We start from the raw sequence: 22,858 nt of genomic DNA, 5'->3' as shown, positions 1-22,858 counted from the left end.
CCCCCCCCCCCACGGCACATTGATCTTATCTGATCGTGCCATGACGCAGCCCCGCCAGGCTGACCCAACATGAAAAGCTCTCCTCCTGAAAAGTCCCTTCCTTGAGGTGCTGTGCAGTGAGGCCCTTTGGGTTTTGGCTGCCGCAGTCTAGGGAGTCCCAGGACTGGTCCTACAGGACTGGCGTGATGAATTGATCAGATAGATGAGGCTGGACTTGTCCTGGGTCACTGATTATTGAGGCCCAGGACAAGTGATTCTGATCTAAACATATAGTTATATAAATATAAATCCATATATGATCTGAGTATACACATACACACACACGCGCACACGCGCGCACACACACACACACACATATACAGTATTTTCTCCTTCAAATTATGTGTATTATTTTTTCAAATGGTTATTAATTTGTGATTTTGTGATAGAAATAGGATGGGTGCAGTGACTCATGCTGTAATTCCAGCACTCAGGAGTTTAAGACCACACAAAACAAGTGAGACCTCATTCCTACAAAAAACAAAAAAAATCCAAAAATAAGCCAGGTGTAGTGGTGTGTACTTTTAATCCCAACTACTTGGGAAGCTGAGGCTGAAGGATCGTTTGAGCCCAGGAAGTGGAGGGCTGCGGTGAACCTGCCACTGCACTCCAATCTGGGTGACAGAATGAGACCCCAAATTAAAAAAAAACAAAGGAAGTTGGTCTTTGTCTCCGGTTCTTGGTACAGAGCTCCTAAAACCTTAACATTTCCTGAGTGATGGGGCAGGAAAAATGTCTTTTGTTATTCATAATAAGCCCCTTTTAACTATAGCAGAGTTTATGTCAATGATGTGACTCTTGGAGAATGGAGTTGGTAGCCAGAGGAAATAACAATGGGATTGGACACTAGGTTGGAATTTTCAACCCCACCCCCAACCCCAACCTCTAACTCCAGGAGGTAAGAGGGGCTAGAGATTGAGTTCAATTACCAGTGGCCAAAGATGTCATCAATCAAGCCTGCTTGATGAAGCTTCCATAAAAACCCTAAAAGAAGGGTTCCATGAGTTTCTGGGCTGGTAAACAACACATGCTGGTGGTGCACTGCAAACCACAGGGGCAGGGACAGATGCTTCTGTGCTAGGGACCCTTCCAGACCTCACCCACCTGCCCATCTGCCTGATGCATCTCTTCATTTGGCTGCTCATTTGTGTCCTTTAAAAATACTCTTTGTAATACACTGACCATAGTAAGTAAATCATTTCTCTGGTTTCTATGAGCCATTCACTCAAATGATCAAACCTGAAGAGGGGGATCACAGGAACTTCCAATTTGGAGCCAGGGTGGGTTACCTGGGACCCACTACTTGTGATTGGTGTCTAAAGTGGGAGACAGCCTTGCGAGACTGATCCCTTCATCTGTAGAGTGTGTACTAACTCCAGGTTAGTGCAGTTAGTGACAGAATTGAGTTAATTAAATTGTAGGACATCCAGTTGGTGTCTACTGAGAACTGTATACTTGGTTGGTACAGGTACAACCTCACACACATTTCGTTTCAGATTCTGTGAGAGTAGAGAAAAACAAACTGTTTCTTTTTCTCTTTTTAATTGTTAAGACATAAATGAAAAGTGGAATTATTAGGTATTTCCATTAAGTTGATTTCAGGTCTAAGAGAAGGATATGTACAAGACAAGGCTGAAACATCAGTCATAAAAGTAAGACGTTATGAAAGAGGCTTAGAATCAAAAGGATTCAAGAGTCAACTTGAATAAACTACCATTGGCCAACGGTAGGACTTATACAAGTACTGATAAAATTAACAACTGCAATGAACTAAAACACACCAAGTACATTTAAATCTGTGAATACATAATACTCCTCAAGGGTAAAATTTGGCCAGGAGCAATGACCTATGCTTGTAGTCCCAGAACCCAGGGAGGCCGAGATGGGAGGACTGCTTGAGCCCAGGAGTATGAGACCAGCCTGGGCAACACAGTGAGAGCCCTCTCTCTACAAAAAGTAAAAATTAAAGATTAGCCAGGTGTGGTGGCATGCACCTGTAATGTTAGCTACTTGAAGCTGAGGCAGGAGTGCTTGTGCCCAGAAATTTGAGGCTGTAGTAAGCTATGACCACTTTACTCACTGCACTACAGTTTGAGCAATAAAGTGAGATCCTATCTCTGAAAAACAAAACAAAACAAAACAAAAAACAACAACAACAAAACTTAAAAAATAAAATTCATAGATCACCTCTGAGGAATGCTAGGGACCACTTCATTATTTTGAATTGCTGCTTAATAAAGGGGAAAAAAATCCAGGCATTTATCCCAAATTTCCTAAATAAAGTATTGATGCAGCCAAATTTCTTTCTCAAAATCTTTCAACTAATAAGTAAAGAAGGAATGAGAGACTATCAGTACTTTACTGCAAATAAAAAATAGATATTGGCTATGGTCATCCATTGCTGCTAATATCACCAAAAAAATGGGGGAGTGAGGAGAAAGAAAAAAGTTCCCTGATGGATGGATACACCATTCCTGAAAAACTAAATGAACAAATAAAACTTTAATCTGACTGCATAGAAAAACAAACTAGCTGGGCTCGGTGGCTCAGCCTGTAATCCCGCACCTTTGGGAAGCTGAGGTGAGTGGACTGCCTGAGCCCGCGGGTTCGAGACCCACCTGGGCAACTTGGCGAGGCCTCATCTCTACAATAAATCAAAAATCAGCTGGGCGTGGTAGCGTGCACCTGTAGTTCCAGCTACTTGAAAGGCTGAGGCGGAAGGATCGCCAGAGCCTAGCAGGTCGAGGCTGCGGTGGCCGGGAGCGGCCACTGCACTCCAATCTGGGCGACAGAGTGAGACTCCAACTCAAAAAAAAAAAAAAAAGAAAAACTTTTTTCTCTGCAGGTGTACCCCACATAACAAGCAAGCAGTCAGTGCTGCAGTGGACACCAGCTGGGTGTCCTCCAATTCAATTCTGACATCATCTACCTGGAGATAATGTCAGGTCCTGTAGAGTTGAGGATTCAGTCTCCAAGGCTGCCCTCTCTACTTCTGTTGCCAATTACAAGTCCTAGGCAGTTTTACTTGTGCTTCTAAGGAACTGGCCATGAATTGGGGTTCCCACACCCCCCTCCTTGTATTCTATTAATTTCCTAGACCAGCTCACAGAAACCAGGGAAATATGTTTACCAGTTTATCATAAAAGATATTACAAAAGATACAGATGAAAAGATACACAGGGCAAGGCATGCGGAAAGGGGTGCAGCGCTTCCATGCCCTCTCTGGGCATGCTACCCTCTAGGAACTTCCACATGTTCAGCTACCCAGAAGCTCTCCAAACCCCATCTTCTTGGGTCATGGATGGAAACTTCTTTGGACAGGCATGGTGGAGTAAGGACAACCGTGTAGAAATGTGATTAGACAAGAAGGGAGTAATCAAATACTAGTAGACTGAGTGGGGAAAGCCAGCAAGGCCTGTCTGTTCAACTTCTTCCTGGCCTCTCTGTGCAGCACTCCTTCCTCCACAGTGGGGGCAGGACCCATTCTGAAATGAGGGTCTTATGACCTACAACCAGACAAGGTAAGTCAGAGAATTTCTTTATGGTCAGCCCCAAGGCATAAAGGCAAGGAAAGACTGGAGTATATTTTCATTTTTATTGACGATAAAAAGGAACAGAGAGGAGGCCAAGAGAAGATCAGAGAGAAAGGGTCTGAGACCCAAAGTACCCAACATTCCAACAAAAGACTCTTTCACCTTTATCATTCAAAAACTCTTCTGAAACTGCTTCAGGAATCAAAGACAACAGGCAAAATACTTTAGCAAAATATATGCTTATTGTGTTAGTCACTCAAATAACATAAGCTGTAAGAGTTATGAGCCAGGAATTGTGGATGAAAACATATATAATATAAATGTTTATGATATCAAGGACAATTTGTTTATTTTTAGTTAATACTATATAAGAAAAAAAAAGAGAAGAAAAGGAGGCTGAACAGGGGAGTGAACACAAAATTAAGAGACGACTGAAAAATGAAAAGACAAGCTACACAGGTAAAAAATATTTATGGAAAATATATCTGATAAAGTAGTGTACCGCTATTCAAAATATACAAAAAACCCTCTTATCTCTCAACAATGAGAACACCAACTCAATTTTTAAAATGGGTGAAAGACCTAAATAGACCCTTCATTGAAGCTATGAAGAAGCACATGAAAAGATGCTCAGGATCAAGTCATTAGAGAATTACAAATTAAAACAACACTGGGATACCACTACACATTATTATTATGGCAAAATCCAAAACACAAACAACACCAAGGATGTGAACAAGAGCTCCCATTCATTGCTGATGGAAATGCAATTTGGCACAGCCACTGTGGGAGTTTGGAAGTTTCTTACAAAATTAAACATACTCTACCACATGATCCAGCAATAGCACTCCTGAGTATTTACCCAAATGAGTTGAGAACTTATGTCCCCACAAAAATCTGCACATAGAAATTTATAGCAGCTATATTCATAGCTGCTCAAACTTAAAGAAACCAAGATATCCTTGGTGTGATGGATATATATGCTCATTATTCATTTGTCCAAACTCATGGAATAACAAACGTACCATTCTGATATAGGATGTCAATAGTGGGGGAGGCTGGGCACTGGGAGAGGGGACAAATGAGTATGAAAGTCTCTGTACTTTCTACAATTTTGCTGCTCTCAAACTCTTCTAAAAAAAATAAAATGTATTACTAAAAAAGGTTAAAAAATACATAAATTGTGCAATAACCATGGGAATAAATTGGGGAAAAAAGAGAAAGATTTAAAAGACAACCAATTGCCATGAATGGACCTTATTTGGATCCTGATCTAAAAAAACTGTAGAAAAAAACTTTATGAGACAATCAAGGAAATCTGAAAACTAACAGGATATTTTATACAATCATTAATTTTTTTTAGGTATGATCATTGTGTTATAGTTAAGTTTAGAGATAGACACTGAAGAATACATAGATGAAATGACATCTGGGTTAACATATAGGATTTGGTACAAAAGGATGGGGGCAGACTTCTATTTTCATACTGCTTAAATTTTAAAAAACAAGTATGTATTACTTTTTATAATTCTCTTTAAATAAAAATTTTCCTAAAAATGAGGTGAAAATCATCTCACATTACTAACATTAATTACTGATGGATACAGAATAACAAGTAGGTACAATATCATCCATGATAGTTAAAGAAAAGGCTCAACTGACAATTCTAACTAGGTGCTTAACAGGTAATCTCTAAACATTTTTTTTTTTGAGTTGGAGTCTCACTCTGTCGCCCAGACTGGAGTGCAGTGGCCGCTCCCGGCCACCGCAGCCTCGACCTGCTGGGCGCTGGCGATCCTTCCGCCTCAGCCTTCCAAGTAGCCGGAATTACAGGCATGCGCTACCACACCCGGCTGATTTTTTGATTTATTGTAGAGATGAGGTCTCGCTGCCCAGGTGGGTCTCGAACCCGCGGGCTCAGGCCATCCACTCACCTCAGCCTCCCAAAGGCGTGGGATTACAGGCTGAGCCACTGAGCCCGGCTTTAAACATTTAAAAGACATGAAATTGTCAGTTATCTTGGCCTGGTAAGAACTACCACTTCATGAAGATTACAGTTTTTAAAGTAATGTTTCAGTGAACAGGAATGGAGAATAGGAATAAAATAATTATCTAGGATATAAAGGCATTGCATAACAATTAATAGCAGCAGCTGTAACATTTCCTGAAATTAAATAAAATCTGGAGACAGAAGTAAAATACCAATCTCATATAAGCAAAATAGGCCAAAAGTCAAGATTCAGGATTAAAATGCCAAACAGGAACTAAACTCTTTACCTACACACCTTTAAGAGAAAGGTTCTTGCTTTGTCACCCAGATTAGAGTTCAGTAGGGCAATTACAACCTACTGTAACCTTGAACTCCTGGGCTCAAGTGATCCTCCTGCCTCAGTCTCCTGAGTAACTAGACCTACAGGCATGCACCACCACGTCTGGCTTATTTTTTTTAATTTTAATTTTTGTAGAGACAGGGTCTTACTATGTTGCCCAGGATGGTCTTGAACTCCTGGCCTAAAGTTATCCTCTTGCCTTGGACTTCCAAAGTGCTAGGATGACAGGCATGAGCTACCATGCCTGGCCCCTAATAAATTCTTTTCTTTTCTTTTTCTTTTGAGTCAGAGTCTCACTGTCACCCAGGCATGTACAGTGGCATGCTCATAGCCATCGCAGCCTCGACCTGCTAGGCTTAGGCAATCCTTCCACCTCAGCCTTCTAAGTAGCTGTAACTACAGGCTGTGCCACCATGTCCGGCTAATTTTTTTGATTTATTGTAGAGATGAGGTCTCGTCAAGTTGGCCAGACTGGTCTCAAACCCATGGGGTCAGGCAATCCTTTTACCTGGGCCTCCCAAAGAGCTGAGATTGTAGGTGAGAGCCACCACGCCTGACCTATTTTTCTTAAAAAAAGAAAAACAGAGGTCTTTATATAAAAAGACACCTGCAACCACATGTTCATTGCAGTACAATTCACAATTGCAAAGATGTAGAATCAACCTAAATGTCCACCAACTGATCAGTGGATAATGAAAATGTGGCATATATACACTATGGAATACTATTCAGCTATCAAAAAGAATGAAATAACGTCTTTTGCAGCAACTCGGAGAACATCATCCTAAGTGAACTAACTCAAGAACAGAAAATCAAATACCATATATTCTTACTTATAAGTGGGACCTTAACTAAGGATATGCAAAGATACAGGGAATGGTATAATGGACACTAGAAACTCGGAATGGGGAGAGGTGAGGTATAAAAGGACAAAAAAAAAAAAAAATCACCTGTTGGGTACAATGCACACAGGAGGGGGTGGTAGGTACTCTTAAAGCACAGTCCAAAAACTCTGTATCCCCAAAGCTATTGAAATTTTTTTTAAAAAGAAAAATAATAAAAATAAAAACTACTGACCTATTAAAAAAGAAAGAAAAACAATAAATAAAAGCATCATTTACTAAACTATTATACAACAAATAAAAAATTCAAATTAAGTTGTTAAATGTTAATAATCATTATTTGCTTTTTAAAAACGTTTACATGCACACTGTTAGGTACCAGAATTTCAGTGGGACCTCCAAAAATGTTCGATACCAAAATCCCAATGGGGCCTCCAAAATGTTAGGGCAGACCCCCCAGGGGGATTGTGATCTGGAATCCAGTGCCGTGCAAAGGATACAAATTGCACAGAAGTTAGACTAGAAAATATAGTTCATTTAGAAAGTAAATGAGAGACAGAGAACAGACAAATAGACAGACAGAGAGGAGATTCACCTCCCCAAGGTAGGTGAGAAGGCCAAAGATAAGAAGACTAGGCGGCCATAGCTCAAAGAACACATAGCCTGTCCAGTCCTTAACAAAACAATGACAAATGGGTGCCTGAGGTTAGATGCTTTTAAACTTTCCCTTTGAGGGGGTAGTTCGTTAAGGTGATTGGGTGGAAGTGGTCTTTTTCACATCATCATGAAGGAGACAAGTATGCATAAGCTTTGATGTCGGGTGATAGCAGGCAGATGGGTATGCCAGTCACATGATTGATGCCATGTTGATGGGGGTCTGTGTCATGAAGATCATGAAGAGTTGATTAGGTTAGCTGGTTTACAAAACAAGCTGGAGAGGGAGTTGTAAAACAATTATCAATAGCTACCTCTGAGAAATGGGTGCCGTCCTTGATTAGAAGACAAGCTAGGTCATGTTAAGAGACTATGACACAACTAGGTAGTGTCAAGATGGCTGCTCATTGAGTATATCAACTCCATCTTGGTCCTTTCACACACACAGAGCAAGTCAACAGATTGTTGCTGTTCTGTAATTTATATTCTGTGACTGATTATCATCATGTAAAACTATTCCATCATTTAACCGTAAAGTGTGGAAATTATGCTTTTATGGTTTCAGTTGACTGCATAAAATTTTTAGATAATCAAATGCTCCTAAGTCATTAATTTAAAACTCTAATGGCATAATATGCTAATTTTCTTAAAACACTAAACTTCATTGAAAAATTTACAATGCTACCTGCCGCCTTTTGATTGTTTGCTAACTCAGTAGTGGTTACAAAATAGACTTAAGTATTCTTTTTCGTCAGTTTATATTTGCAATTTCTTTTCCCCTAAGTTTCCCAAGCAAAAAGTCAAAGTTCTTCAGTCATATTTCTATATTGGAAGGAACCACTGGAAACTGCTAATGTAGTAAATATGCTGCTTCAACTTTTGAATTTTCCTTAAAAACCTTCTCCCCTCATCTTACCCTAACCCTTCATTTCTCAATAATAGTTCCTTATCCAGTTTTATTTATCTAAAAGGCACCTATCACTAGTAGACTGTGAAAGGTCACCACATATAAAAAAGTTTACAGGGAAAGTTCTAGCCACACAAAAACATTGTTTTATAACTGACAAGTATATCTCACTTTTAAACAGTGACAATGGTATGTAGTTTTATTCCCAACCCATCACAAAACCTGGCTCTCAATTTTTAGTGCTTTTGTATTAACTTAACCTTCATTTGATGATGGACTACCATGCTTCACTACCTCATGGTGCCAGCTCTGAAAGCAATTCCAAATGAGTTCTGCTGGTATTTTTGTTTCACTAATCTTTTATGCAAAAGCTTCATATTTAAATAATTGTATAACCTTTCAAGGTGTTCAGTTTGAAGAACTTCACTCATATATATATAAAGAAATAAGTTCAATTCCTGTAACAGAGTAGGTGTCAACAAATATTGATTTCTTTCCTCTACATATTACATCATAACCATTTTGAATATATCCATGTTCACACATACATCTTTGCTTTTATGTACATAAAATATCTTTGGAAGGATATACAAGTAAATGTTAAATTGTTATCCCTTCAGAAAGATTTTAAATGGCTGAAAAAAAAGGGTAAAGAGGAGACATACTTTTCACCCTATGCACCATGGGTATTCTCTTTTTCAAAAGTAAGTTAAATTTTAAATGTTTTTTAAAGCTAAAAATGCAATCATATTCCCATCTCACCCAGCCCCCTATCCATCTGTAAAGAAACTGGGAAATATACTGATGGAGAGTTAATTTAGTCAACAGGAAGTATATGGGTATTGGCATCTGGCAGATAATCTAGGTTCAAATCTTAGCTCTCCGTCTGGAACATAGTTGTGCACTTTGACCACATTCCATAACCTTTTTGCTATTAACCACCCACAAAGGAAGAGTACAGAAAAATCTGCAGATATATTTTCCCTCCATATAAAAGTCTGAAAAGGGAAGAATTTCACTGCTTTCTCTTTCCTTAATTTTCCATTTGAAAAGGCCTTCAGAAAAGCTTATTTACATTTTAAAATATCATAAACTCCAAAAGACAAACAAGAAATTGGAAAAAAATACTGGCACCAGACATGACAAGTAATTTACAAAGTGACATTCTTAAAAACCAGAAAAATGAGTAAAGAATATGAACATTGAGCACAAATAAAAGATTATGAAAATGAAAGAACAGCAAATGAAAGCGATGTCCTTTCCAACCACCAATTTTCTAAAGATGAACAAGTCTGACACCCCATATTAAGGAGGGTGGGAAGAAAAAAACACTCTTATACACTATTGGTAGAAGTGTAAACTGACAGATCAAGGAAGACAACTTAGCAATATCTATTCACAATATCTACAAGTTAATATTCTGACCTAGCAATTACACTGTTAGGACCTTACCCCCTAAACACACAGAAGTAAGAAAAAATATAAGTAAAAATATCCTTATTGTAGTACCGTGTGTAACAGCCAAAAAAAAAAAAAAGCTCGTTATCTTATATCTTGATTAGCTGCCTAAAATCCTTTAGAAATAAAGCAAAGATGAGAAAGAGAAAATACTGTCTACAAAAACACCATGGAGGAGCTCAGGATTATCTCCAAGAGTTGAGGCTGCATCATGCCATATACGAAAACCCCTTTGAAGGGCTGGAACAGGACCCTTTACAGCTGGAATGCAAGATAAAGTGCTGCACTCAGTCCTACCTTCCTCTTAGGGAACTCTTGATATCTGTGCTATCCCAGCTAGTAGGTGGGACAGTGCAGGAGCCCATGCAGGCTATTGCAGACCTAGGAGAAACAGGGATTAGGCAGAAGCAGGGAGCGCGAAAGGTGAAAGAAACCCGAAGGGGGAAAAAGGGAAAGAGGACCCCATAAACATGATCTGCACACAAACGTGGATAGATTTGATTAAGGCAGAGGTGAATCCGAACAAGACAGACAAGCAGCCCAAAGCAGTGTTGGTGGGATTTTGGAAGCAACTTCCCAAATAAAAGCTTTACCAACCAACCTCAGAAAGGAGGGCTGAAGTGCAGGTATTAGAGGGGATCCCCTGTAACAAGGAAGTCCGCCCCTTGAAGCTATAAGATGTAATGAGGGACGGAGCCATGGAATGGTCACTCACACCTCGAGTTGAACCTAGTACTCCCCAGAGGATGACGACCTTTCATCCTGGCTTTGGTTTCAGGCCTAGGGGTGTACAGCCAAGACAGGGAGGATGTTTGAGTCTTCTCCATTGATCCGAAGCATGCTGAGCTTGCTACATACTGGACCCCAGAGAAAATACAAAGAGTAACAGCTTTGGTGGATTCTGGAGCTAAATGCACCCTAATATATGGTAACCCAAGTAAATGTGAAGGGTCCCTAACTGCTATAGATGAGGATGGTGATAAATCAATCAAGGTTCAAAGGGCCAGGGCATACTAACCCTGTGCACTGGCCGCCTGCCCCCTAGGCCCTCTGCTGTGTATATGTCTCCCATCAAGAAGTGCATACTAGGAATTGGTGTGCTGCAAGGGTTGTGTTTAGAAACTAGCACAGGCAAATTTCACTTGTGAGTGAAGACAGTGAAAGCTACAATCAGAAGGCACGCCAAACACCCACCTGTGGTCCCACCAGCACCACGGCAGGTGGTGGCTACCAAGCAATTCCTCTTACCTGGTGGGCACAAAGAAATTGGAGAAATCACACAGGAAGTGGCAAAGGTTAATATAATCCGCCCTGCTCACAGCCCCTATAAGTTTCCAGTACGGTCAGTAAGGAAACCAGATGGTACTTGGAGAATGACGGTAGACTACCAGGGATTAAATAAAGTTGTACCTCCTCTGCAAGCTGCTGTACCCAATATTGCTGATACACTGGACCAATTAAGGACACAACTGGGCACACACCATTCTGTAGTGGATTTGGCTAATTTCTTTAGTATTGACATTTATGCAGACTGTCAAGACCAGTTCGCATTCACTTGAAAAGAAAGACAATGGACGTTTGCGGTGCTGCTGATGGAGTATTTGAATAGTACTATGTGATGTCAAGGTATGGTCGCTCAAGATTTGGAAAGCTGGGGGCGACCTGCATCAGTGTCTCTATTTCATTATACAGATGGTGTCATGCTAACCTCACATTCTCTTATAGACCTAGAGCAGACAGCACCCCAGCTGATGGAACATTTGCAGGAGAAAGGATGGGCAGTGAATCAAAACAAGCTGCAAGGACCTGACTTGTCTGTCAAATTCTTGGGGGTTATTTGGTCTGGTAAGACAAAAGTAATGCCTTCAGCTGTTATTGATTAAGATTCAGCTGTTATTGATTAAGATTCCTGGGGGTTTGTTGGGGTGTTGGCGGGCATATTTCCCACATTTAGTGCAAATTGTATAACCTCTATACAGATTGACCAAAAAAGGATCGCAGTGGGACTGGACAGAGGAGTGCCAACAGGCAATCAGTGCCGCCAAAAAGCACTATGGGTGCCATGCAAACACTTGGCATTCTAAACCAATCTCTTCCCTATGAATTGGATGTGAATGTTACTCAGGGAGAGTATACTTCGGGGCTCTGGCAGAAACAGGGAAAAAACTCACCTTCCCATTGGCCTTTGGTCACAGACCTAGAAGGGTGCCGAATCCCATTACAGTCCCACTGAACAGCAGGTCAATGCAGTATATCAAGCTCTCTTGGCAACAGAGCCCACTACAGGACAATCCTCAGTAACTGTCATAGGCCCCACAGCTGAGCCACGCAGACTATGACCCTGACCAAATGGCAAGCATATCTCTGGCAGCATAGCAATCTCTTCATAAGTCCTTTAAGCCAGGAAGTGCAGCAGCTGCTAGGGTCGATAACACACATCGATGCAGTTGAGCATGCGGGGGAGCAAACAGTTATTACCCCATTAACCATTATGGAAGGCATACCATTTCAGAAGAGATTTGGTACACAGATAGATCAATCCATGGGAAACCCCCTACATGGGAAGCCATTGAATACCAGCCAAAACCAGAGACTATCTGGATGGAAGACAGGCCTGGGCAGAGCAGTCAGTGGGCAGAGTTGCGGGCAGTGTGGCTGGTGATATCCAAAGAGCCAGATGCACTACAATTTGCACAGAAAGCTGGGCAGTGTTCAAAGGGTTGACGCTGTGGATGCCACAATGGCACAAGCAGCAATGGACAATTATGAACAAGCCCCCGTGGGGCCAAGATATGTGGCAGGACATTCATACCATAAGCCTCCAAAAGATAATCACTATCTTCCATGTTTCTGGATACTCTCGCCTGCAGAGTTGTCTACATCATAAGATGAAACATGTAGGCCAGAAAACAGTGGAAAGTTGCAAAAGCTTGGGGGCTTCCCATCAAATACTCTGACATAGTGACTACTTGCAACAATTGCTTGATATATGCTGCAAGGCACTCATAGAGACTGCCAGAAGAAAGTGGACATGTCATATGGGGCTGTGAGCCCTGGAACCCTCCAGCAAGAGGACTATATTGGCCCTGTTTCCATGTTGGAAGGGACCTGGGTTGCTCTCACTTGTGGTGATGCTACTACAGGATTCCTGCAGGCCTTCCAAAACAAGCGAGTGACATAGTGCTCAACCATCAGACTGACACAGCTCTTGGCAGCATTCAGCACCCCTGAAGTCATCAAAAGCAACCAGGGAACCCACTTTACTGGATATCAAGTCTAACAATGGACTGAGCAGCTAAATATTGATTAGCAAGTTCACCTACCCTGCAATCTCGCAGGCACTGAACTAATAGAAAGATACAATGGCATAAAAGACACTTTGAAAACAGATCAACACTCATTGCAGAAGTGGATTACCTGATTGCATGAAGCAATCTATACTCTCAGAGAACCCATGCTGGCTGTCAGCACCCTTAGATGCGCTGACACAACTGTGGGCGACATTCCTGAGGAGGCAAATCTGGATGCATGAATCATCACTGCGACCAAACTGGGGAAGCAAGAATAGCCTACTGCTGCCTGCCCCATAGCACACAGTTCCTAGAGAGACTATTCTCCATTGGCCTTGGGAAGTTCAATCTGAACCCCACTGGTGCTCCCTGCTGGCTCCATCAGGAGAGGAGAGAGTTCATAATTTAGGTATTTGTACTATGGTTGTGGGAAAATAGATAAATACTGTTAAGTGTAATAGCCCTGGGTCTCAAATACTCAAGAGGGAAATATACTTTCTATGTGGCAATCTAGGACACCCGCACTGTCCTTTTATGTCATGGAGAGGAAGGCTCCTAGGCCTGATAGGGCATGGTATACCAGGCCAAGCAGACCTCCCCAAAGTGTCACAATGTTGTCACAGGACAGGAATGTTGGATGTGTTTTGCCTGATAACAGAAATTTGCCTCTCCTTGTTCCTCTCAAACATTTATTTTACCACCCTTAGCTGCGGCTCCAGGAATAGTTCCTCCAATGGGTGGGGATCCTCACTCCAGTACACAAATCAGCATACTGGGTTTGTTCAGAGATCCCCGCATTGGCCACATCAGGGATGCAATGGAGAATGAAAATGAATGTTGCATGTACATTCCTGAAAATGGTCATAAAATGTCTATGGCCCTTAAGGCCCTGAACACTGAAATTAGTGCTGTTTTTCCAAATTGCCAAAGACCTCCTTTCCAAGTGATCTGGGTCACTGAGTTCCTCCTGCCAAAAAATAATCATAGGAATTATAATCACTATAGTGATTTTGTTGTTTGGATTCTGTGGCCTTATATGTGTGATATGGATGCAATGTTTGATTTGTGCGTCCACCTCAGGGAATTTGTGGAAGATCAATGCTACGTGAAAACTGTAACGGTAGAAAGAGGTCCATGTAGGGATGGAGTGTGGGATAAGTGTCTGGATATTGTTTCTCTATCCCCCATATCTGGCTTCTTTCTGCTCTTTGCCCAGAGAACACCCCTGGCCAAGGCTAGTCTCTGCAGGATATGCATATTCCCTGAAACAAGTCATGGGGTTAACAAGTCACAAGATGCAAGTAACAAAATAACCTAAAGACAATGTAGTTGTCACTCTTAATGTGATTGTAAACACTGTATAGGAATTTGAATAATTAACTTCTTGATTATAAAAATGTTTGCTGTGCTGTTACAAGGTGCAGATTCTCTCATCATCACTGTCCTGTTGCTAGTGGTGACCCACCTGTAAATGCAATAAATCAATGTCTCTTCCTGCTGGATCTCTGGATGACTTTTTTTGGAATAGGTAAACATTATGTGAAACCCCCTCAGATTTGGAGTTGCTGCGTTAGATCTGGAGAATGACATATGTTGGGAAATGAGAGCTTTGAACAGCTTCAACATATTTCTGGGAATCTAGGAGGAAATGCATAGTCCTATGGCGGTGCAGTGCTTAAGAAAGACCTGAGAAGGCCCTGTGCTTTCACCTCTGGATGACCTTGAGGCTTTGCATAAACAGGAAATGAAGGTCAAGGCAGAGCATAAACTGGCTGAGTGCTGAATGTGTACACCAGCAGATACACAGTGCCTCTCTGCAAAGACTAAAAGATGATTTTGGTTCCAGGTGTTTAAGGAAATCCCTGTTTAATCATTAGCTGACTACTAAGCAACAGAATACAGACTTCAATGGGTACAAAGCACAGACTTTTTAAAAGTCACTGAACAAACTAACAACACTACAACAAGCACCAACAACATCCATGGAGATAGGGGAGAATTTTACTTTCAGAGTTGCACATTATAATATTTAAAATGCCCAAATTCCACAAAAAATTACAGGCATGCAAAGAAATAAGAAGGAATGGCCCATAAAGAGGAAAAAGAAACCATCCTTAGGAAGCCCAGATATTCAATTTATTACCTAAAAACTTTAAATCAGCTGTTTAAAGTATGTTAAAAAAGAAAAGGAAACTATGGCTTAAGAACTACAGGAAAGCTTAGAACTCTGTCTCACCAATAAGAGTACATCAATAAAGAGGTAGAAATTATTTTTAAAAAAACAATAGAAATTATGGAGGTGAAAAATACAATAACTGAAATGAAACATTCACTAGAAAGGCTTAATAATTTATTTGAGTAGGCAGAACAAAGAACAAATGAACATAAAGATAGGTCTCAACTGAGATAGGCAAATCTGAGGAAAGGAAAGAAAAAAGAATGAAGAAAGTATAACAGAGCCCAAGAGGTATGTACACGAACCAGGCATACCATAATATACATAATAGGAGTCCCAAAAGGATAGAAAGGAGCAGAAAGAATATTTGAAGAAATACTGACCAAAAATTTCCCAATGTAATGCAGAAGTTCAACAAACCCCAAGTAGTTTAAACTCAAAGAGATTCACACCAAAATGCATCTTAATCAGTTGAAAGACAAAAAATCTTGAAAGAAGCAGGAGTACTCATCAGTAACATTAACAGCTGACTTTTCATCAGAACCACAAAGACCAGAAGGCAGTGGGAAGACATAAGCAAAGTACTGAAAGAAAGAAAAAAACTTGTCAACAAATAATTCTTGATCTGGCAAAATTATTCTTCAAAAATTAAAAAGAAATTAAGACATTTCAGAATTAGAAAAGATGAGAGAGCTGGGCATGGTGGCTCATGCCTGCAACCCCAGCACTTTGGGAGGTGGAGACAAGAAGATTGCCTGAGTTCAAGGCTTTGAGACCAGCCAGGACAACTTGGTGAGACCTCGTCTCTACAATTAATAAAAACAATTAGCAGGGCGTGGTGGTGCACATCTGTGGTTCCAGCTACTTGGAACGCTGGGGCAGAAGGATCATCTGAGCCGGCATGTCAAGGCTGTGGTGGCTGAGTGTGCCACTGCACTCCAGCCTGGGTGACAGGGTGAGATTCCAACTCAAAAAAGAAAAGAAAGAAGAAATGACAGAATTCATCACTAGCAGACTTACCCTACAATAAATGCTAAAGGTAGACCTTCATACTGATATGCAAAGACACTAAACAATAACTTAAATCTACGTGAGTAAAGAACACTACATAGGAAAATATAAATTGCCAGAGCCCAGCAGGTCGAGGCTGCGGTGGCTGGGAGCGGCCACTGCACTCCAGTCTGGGCGACAGAGTGAGACTCCAACTCAAAAAAATAAAAAATAAAAAATAAATAAAAGAGTATCAATGTATTTTTGTTAATATTTCTTCTTTCTCATATCTGATTTAAATTAACAACACATAAAGCTGTAAATCAGTGTTGATGAGCATACAATGTATAAAGATATAATTGTGACAACAACAGCATAAAGGGGGTAGGGTTATATGAAAGTTTTTTACGCTGTTGAAATTAAATTGTTATAATTCTGAACTAGATTATAATAAGTTAAGATGTTAACTGTAATCTCAGGACAACTATTAAGAAAATAACTTGAAAATATATAACAAATTTTAAAAAGGAATTAAAATAGTACACAAGAAAATATCTGTTGAACACGAAAGGAGGTAGAAATGAAAAAAACGACAACTGAGAAAATGAGAGAAGTATGTGTAAGTCATATATTTGATAAGCACCTAGTATTCAAAATATGCTAAGAACACTTACACTTCACTAGCGAAAAAGACAACACAATTAAAAAATGGACAAGAACTTCAACAGAAATTTCTCCAAAGAAGATACATAAATGGCCAACGAGTACATGAAAAGATGCTCATCATCAGCCATCGGGGACATGTAAATCAGACCCACAATATGATTATCACTTCACACCAACTAGGATATCCAGGATTTTAAAAAAAGAAAATAGCAAGTGTTAGCAAAGATGTAGAGAAATTGAAGGACTGGGTTGTGAAATGGTGCAGATGCTTTGGGAAACAGTTTGGCAGTTCCACAAACTGTTAAACATAAGAGTTACCACATAAGTCATTTTCTGACAACACTTGACACCAAATGTGTGTTTTTCCCACATCAATAACCAGTTCTCCAACTCTCCAGACATCAAATGGGTGTCCTGTAATTCAGTTAAATTCTAACACTAACTGCCCAGATTTAATGTCAAACTCTACAGGTTTAATAGCTCACTTGTTTCAGTCACCAGTCCCACATTATAACCCATACTTCTGACCAAACAGCTGTAAATCGGGTTCTCACAACTCCCTCCTTGTGTTGGAAACACTTTACTTAGGCTTACTAGACTATTACAAAGGATATAAATGAGCAACCAAACGAAAAGGCACATAGGGTAAGGTCCAGAAGCATTCTAAGTATAGTAGCTTCTGTCCTGTGAAGTTGGGGTGTAACACTCTTCCTGAAGCTCTCTGAAGCCCATCATTTAGAGGTTTTTAAGGAGGTCTCATTTCATATGCATGGCTGATTAAAACATCAGCTACTGGCAACTGAACTCAATCTCCAGTCGTTCTCTCCACACACAGAGGTGGGGCTGAAAGTTCCAACGCTTTAATCACATGGTTCATTTTTCTGGCAACCAGCCCCTATCCTGAATTTATCTAGGGGCCCATTAAAAGTCTCTTTATTAGCATAAACTGAGATATAATTGAAAGAAACTTATTATAAATACCAAAAGATGTTCCTATCATCTCTATTATTCAAGAAATTCCAAGAGTCTTAGAAGTTCTGGGCCAAAAACCTGAGAGAAAGTCCAAACACGTATTTCTTATACTTTACCCAGCAATTCAACTCCCAGGTGTATACACAAGAGAAATGAAAAACATGCCAACATAAAAACTTGAACATAAATATTCACATTGGCATTAATTCATAATAGCCAAAAAGGAAAAACAACTTATATGTTTATCAACAGATGAATGGATAAATAAAATGTGGTATTATCCAGACAATGGAGTAGTATGCAGCAATAAAAAGAAATGAATGAACTTTAAAAACATGCTAAGTGAAGGAAGTCGGTCACAAAGTATCATATTTATGATTTCATTTATAAAGAATACCCAGAATAGGCAAATCAACGCCAACAGAAAGTAGATTAATGGTTGCCATTGGGGGCAGAGTGCCAGCGGGTGAGTAGGACTGCTGATGGGTAAGAGGTTTCTTTTTCTGGGATAACGAAAATATCCTAAAATTGACTGTAGTGATGGCTACATAATTTTGCGAATATACAGATGATTCCCAACTTAGGATGATTCAACCCAATGATTTTTCAACTTTACGATGATACCCACACAACCATTCTGTTTTTCATTTTCAGTATAGTATTCAATAAATTGCATGAAATATCCAGCACTTTATTACAAAATATGCTTTGTGTTAGATGGTTCTGCCCAACTATAGACTAATGTAAGTGTTCTGAGCACATTTAAGGTAGGCTAGGCTAAGTTATGATGTTTGGTAGGTAAGGCGCATTTAATGCATTTTTTACATAGGATATTTTCAACATACGATGAGTTTATCAGGACATAAACCCATAAGTTGAAGAGCATCTGTACTAAAAACCAACTGTATAATTTAAAAAGGTGAATTTTATGGGTTTATGAATTATATTTCAATAATGCTGCTATTTTTTAAAAACTATTCCAGTCTTTGCCATGCTAAAAATCCCTCCCTGAACCCTTTATCACTCTCTGCTACCATGTCTTTCTATTCTTTTCCTCACAGCTAAGGTTTATTTTATTCTTGAAATAATCTACATATGCTTTTACACTCTCTGACCTCCCATTAACTCAACTCTTCTTCCCAAACCATTCTACCAAAACTGGCTTTCAGCTCTCATGTAGTTGACAAATTTGATAGTTTAGTTATCACATTCAATAGACTCCTAATAATCCTTGTTTTACTCAACTTCTCAAAGCATTTGAAGTATGGCTTTTATTTTATCTTTTTAATTAATTTTTATTCTTTCTGAAGAGTTAGTTGTAAAGTAGCTTCCTTTAAAATTTATCCCATTTGGATGTCTATGACATTTTCTCATGATTTCTCTACATCTTTAAATAGTTGGGAATTTCTTTTTCCAGCCCTTCTTCCTCTGTCTGGCTTTAAATGTTGTTGTTCTCCAAGGAGTATTTCTAGAACTACTTTATGACAATAACTTCTTATTTTGGTGTTATCTAAATCAATGGCTTCAGTTACCAGTTATAATATAGCCTAATGACTCACACATCAAGACCTCTCTCGCACTCCAAATCCACATACACAATTCCACAGCAGATGATTCCACTGGGATGTTTCACAGATAATGTCCACTCAATATAGTCAAAAGATAAAAAATACTGTTCCTCCCCAAATCTGCTCCTCTTCTTGAATTCCGTCAATACCACTGTACTATTGTTTATTCAATCACCCAAGTTAAAATCCAAGTTAAGTCATCTTATCCTATTATTTCTCCCTCACTTTTCATATCCAAATGTTTCCAAATCCTATAATTCTACTTTCTAAATATTTCTGTTAACCTCCTTCTCTGTACCCCCACTGATACGGCTTTAGTTTAGACCCATTTCACCTCAATTATGAAAACCTCCTAACCAGTTTTTCTGCATTCATTCTTACCTTCTCTCCAAGCCTCCTGCGACCCATACAATTCTAGAATTGTATGGGTTGCAGGAGGCTTGGAGAGAAGGTAAGAATCTTATCGTGTCTCTTTTCTAATTAAAATGCATGAACTCCATTATTGCCTACCTAAAAAGTCCTCAGACTAACATGCAATACTTCTTTATCTGTGCAGCCTTATCTTCTGCTACTTATCACTACACAATGCTACAGCTATAAAAAACAACTTCCATTCTTAAGTGTTCCAAGGGGCAACCTCCTTGGGTCCCCTCCCACAGTGGGAGCTTTTCTGTCCTCTCAATAAATCGTGCTTAAAAAAAAAAAAAAGTGTTCCAAGCTCTTTCTTACCTACATGTCTCTGTCTAACCTTCCCTCTACCTCAAGTTCCTTCCTCCCTCCCTCTAATTTCTCCCTCAGTCAAGACTAAACCTTCTTTAATGTAGTGCCTGACACTCAGCAGAGGGTTAAAAATGGGTTGAGCTGACTTAGGTCTCTCTTCTTTGTCCTATCTCAATGATTCCTATCTGCTTTCCAAAGCTGAGATTACTTTGATGGCCTAGAAGACTATGCATATGATGTGATCTCTGCCTACCTTCCCATTTTGTGTCTTACCACCAGTCTTACCACCACCCTCGACTTGCTAACTTTAGACTCCCACACTTTTGCTCACACTATTCCTTCTACCTAATTGCCCATGCTTTCCAGGCCCATACATGTGTTTTCAGCACTTTCTATACATAATTTTTCTTTACCACTGCCCCCTTCCTCAACCTGTCCTTTTCATCTCTTAAGTAACTGACTACTGCTTCTTTTGTACTACACTACTGCCTCATACTTTCTCCAATTAAAACAACCTTAAAAACACATTGTAGGTGTTGACAGTTCAAATAAGAAAGTGCGAACACCCTGAAGGAAGGGACAACTGCATTATCCATCTTAAGTCCTCTTCACCTGGTCACATTACCTGCCGCATATGAATTCCTGTGTTCTAAATAATCTGCATTTTTCCTTGGTCCTTCTTATATATAATAACATAAGTTTCTATTAGGGATTTTCTTGATTTTTTAATTTTTATTTTTTTCCTTAAAAATGGAATCCTTGTTCAAAGTGATTTTTCTTTCAAAAAAGACTATGCTTTCAGGTTATGTTCTGGACCCAATCTCTCCCTCCCAAGCAAACAAGTGTGCAACTCTAACTGAACAAGTTAAAGTTAACATGCACTTTTTAATATCACATCCATCTTTCTAAATTAGGGGAGAAATCGTAAAGATCTATAACTAGAAATAATATTTTTGAAGAGACAGCAAATCAGGTTGCACGGCATTGTTTCAAAATACTTTGAAGAATTACTTCTCAAAAGCTAGTTAAACTAGCCTACCCCACGTGATCTATGGAATACTCTGAATGAAAAGTAGGAGCCACTCTACTGACCTCCTACCTCCTACCACCAACCACCACAGCTTATGGCAACCACTCATTTTTAGGAAGATATTCGCAAAGGGGGGATCAAATCACCAAGATAACTCTAAAGACGCAAAGCGAGGTTACCTTTCTCATCCACAGTCCCATTTATTCATTTAGAAGGACTTCCTCTGTGAGCCAAAAGTGGGCCTGCTCCTTATCACGACTTAAATATTCGGTGAATGACTGCCAAGTATGATGGAATGCTCCCCAAAGCACTGCAGCAGTAGAGCACGTCCACTAAACAACAAGTCCAGAGAACGCTTTCCTACTAGAGGCCGGACGGTGTGCTAAGTCAATGTCAAAGCACATGCACGCCCAGAACATCTCTAAGATGTTCGTGATCTTCAAGAACTCGAGTAGGCCTCAGACACGCCGCCTGCTCAAGAGGCAGGCTCTGTAATGTTGAACCCCAAACTTGAACCGGCACGATTCACTTCAGGGAAGACCGACGGTGGAGGACTTTGCAAAACCTGTTTCGCTCTCACACGAGTCATTAAAAGAGAAAGCTGACCTCAATCAAGAGCTTTTGCGTACAAGTATCCTCGAAAATGAGTTGTGAAAGAATCTGCAACTCGAAACCGGCCGGTCCACCCCACCGAAACTTGGATTAAGAACCGCGGCACCCAAAGACGCCCGGTGCGCAGCGCCAGCGGCGGGCATCGCCGAGAGCTTCGTCCTCGTCCGCCGCGCGAGCCCGGGAGACGGGTCACCAGGCCGGGCACTCCTCTCCAGCGGCGAGGGCTGCGTCCCTCCCCCTCCGCCCAGGTGCGCCCCAAGAGCTGCCCTGAGGCCTGGAGACTCCGTGGCGGGGAGGGCTCGCCCCCAGCTCTCCTCCGAGAGCCCCAGATAGCGAGCGTGGGTGTCTCTAAGGGAGGCCCTCCGACAGCCAGGGGCAAGAACCCAGGCGAAGACTCCCCGGCAGGACCCACGCCGGGGGTGGCCACGCCCCCGCCTCTCACTCCGAAGCCCCGCGCGGCGAGCGCCGAGCCCCGCGCGGCGCCTGACAGACGCGGGCGCGAGGCCGGCGCCGGAGAGGGCTCTTTGGGCACCCGGGGGACAGCGCCGCGACCCTCGCACGCGACCGCTCCCTGCGACTGACCTGTGCCCGCTGCCGCGCGCCCGCCCGCCCCGCCGCAGCCTCCTCGCGCTCACGCCGCAGCCGCCGCGGCCGCCTCCTGCGCTGCGCCCCAGGCTGGCCTCGGGCGCCCCATTCCCACCCCGCCCAGCTCCGCCTGTTTACAACGATTGGGACGGAACGGGACGAGCCGGACCAGCGCGCACGCGCACTCCCGCCTCCCGCCGCAGCCGGCTTCCCCAGCCCACCTCTCCGCGCTGACGCCCAAGGCCGTCGAGGGCAAAAAGCCCGGCGCCCTCCCGCGGGACACGCTGGGAGACGTAGTTCTCGGAGCCCCGGCGCCCAGTCGGTCCGAGGGCCGCTCCTCAGAGAGCAAACTACAACACCCAGGAAGCACCGCGCCTCCTTCGGTCCCCGGGCTTGAGGGATCCAGGGAGCGCGCGAGAGAACGCGCCCGGTGTTACAGTTCGGCCGGCGCCTGCGCAGTCCCTGGCCTGCGGGACCCAGCGGGAC

The 22,858-nt window shown here is 41.5% G+C and overlaps 1 protein-coding gene across 2 annotated transcripts in view; it reads right to left on the bottom strand.

The window, feature by feature from the left end:
• RALBP1 (ralA binding protein 1) overlaps nt 1–22,553 on the bottom strand; it is a 50,855-nt gene extending 28,302 nt beyond the window's left edge. For both annotated transcript variants that reach the window (XM_008074494.2, XM_008074495.2), the window contains exon 1: nt 22,370–22,553. The gene's annotated coding sequence lies outside the window, so the exon portion shown is untranslated. The remainder of the gene's footprint in view (nt 1–22,369) is intronic.
• Nucleotides 22,554–22,858: the final 305 nt, after the last annotated feature.

This window comes from Carlito syrichta, unplaced genomic scaffold (genome assembly GCF_000164805.1).
Source record: "Carlito syrichta isolate Samal-C Ts95f unplaced genomic scaffold, Tarsius_syrichta-2.0.1 Scaffold316471, whole genome shotgun sequence".
NCBI classification, from domain to species: Eukaryota; Metazoa; Chordata; class Mammalia; order Primates; family Tarsiidae; genus Carlito; species Carlito syrichta.
The sequence above is the reverse complement of the archived record's forward strand: the minus strand, read 5'-3'. Positions and strand labels throughout refer to the sequence as shown.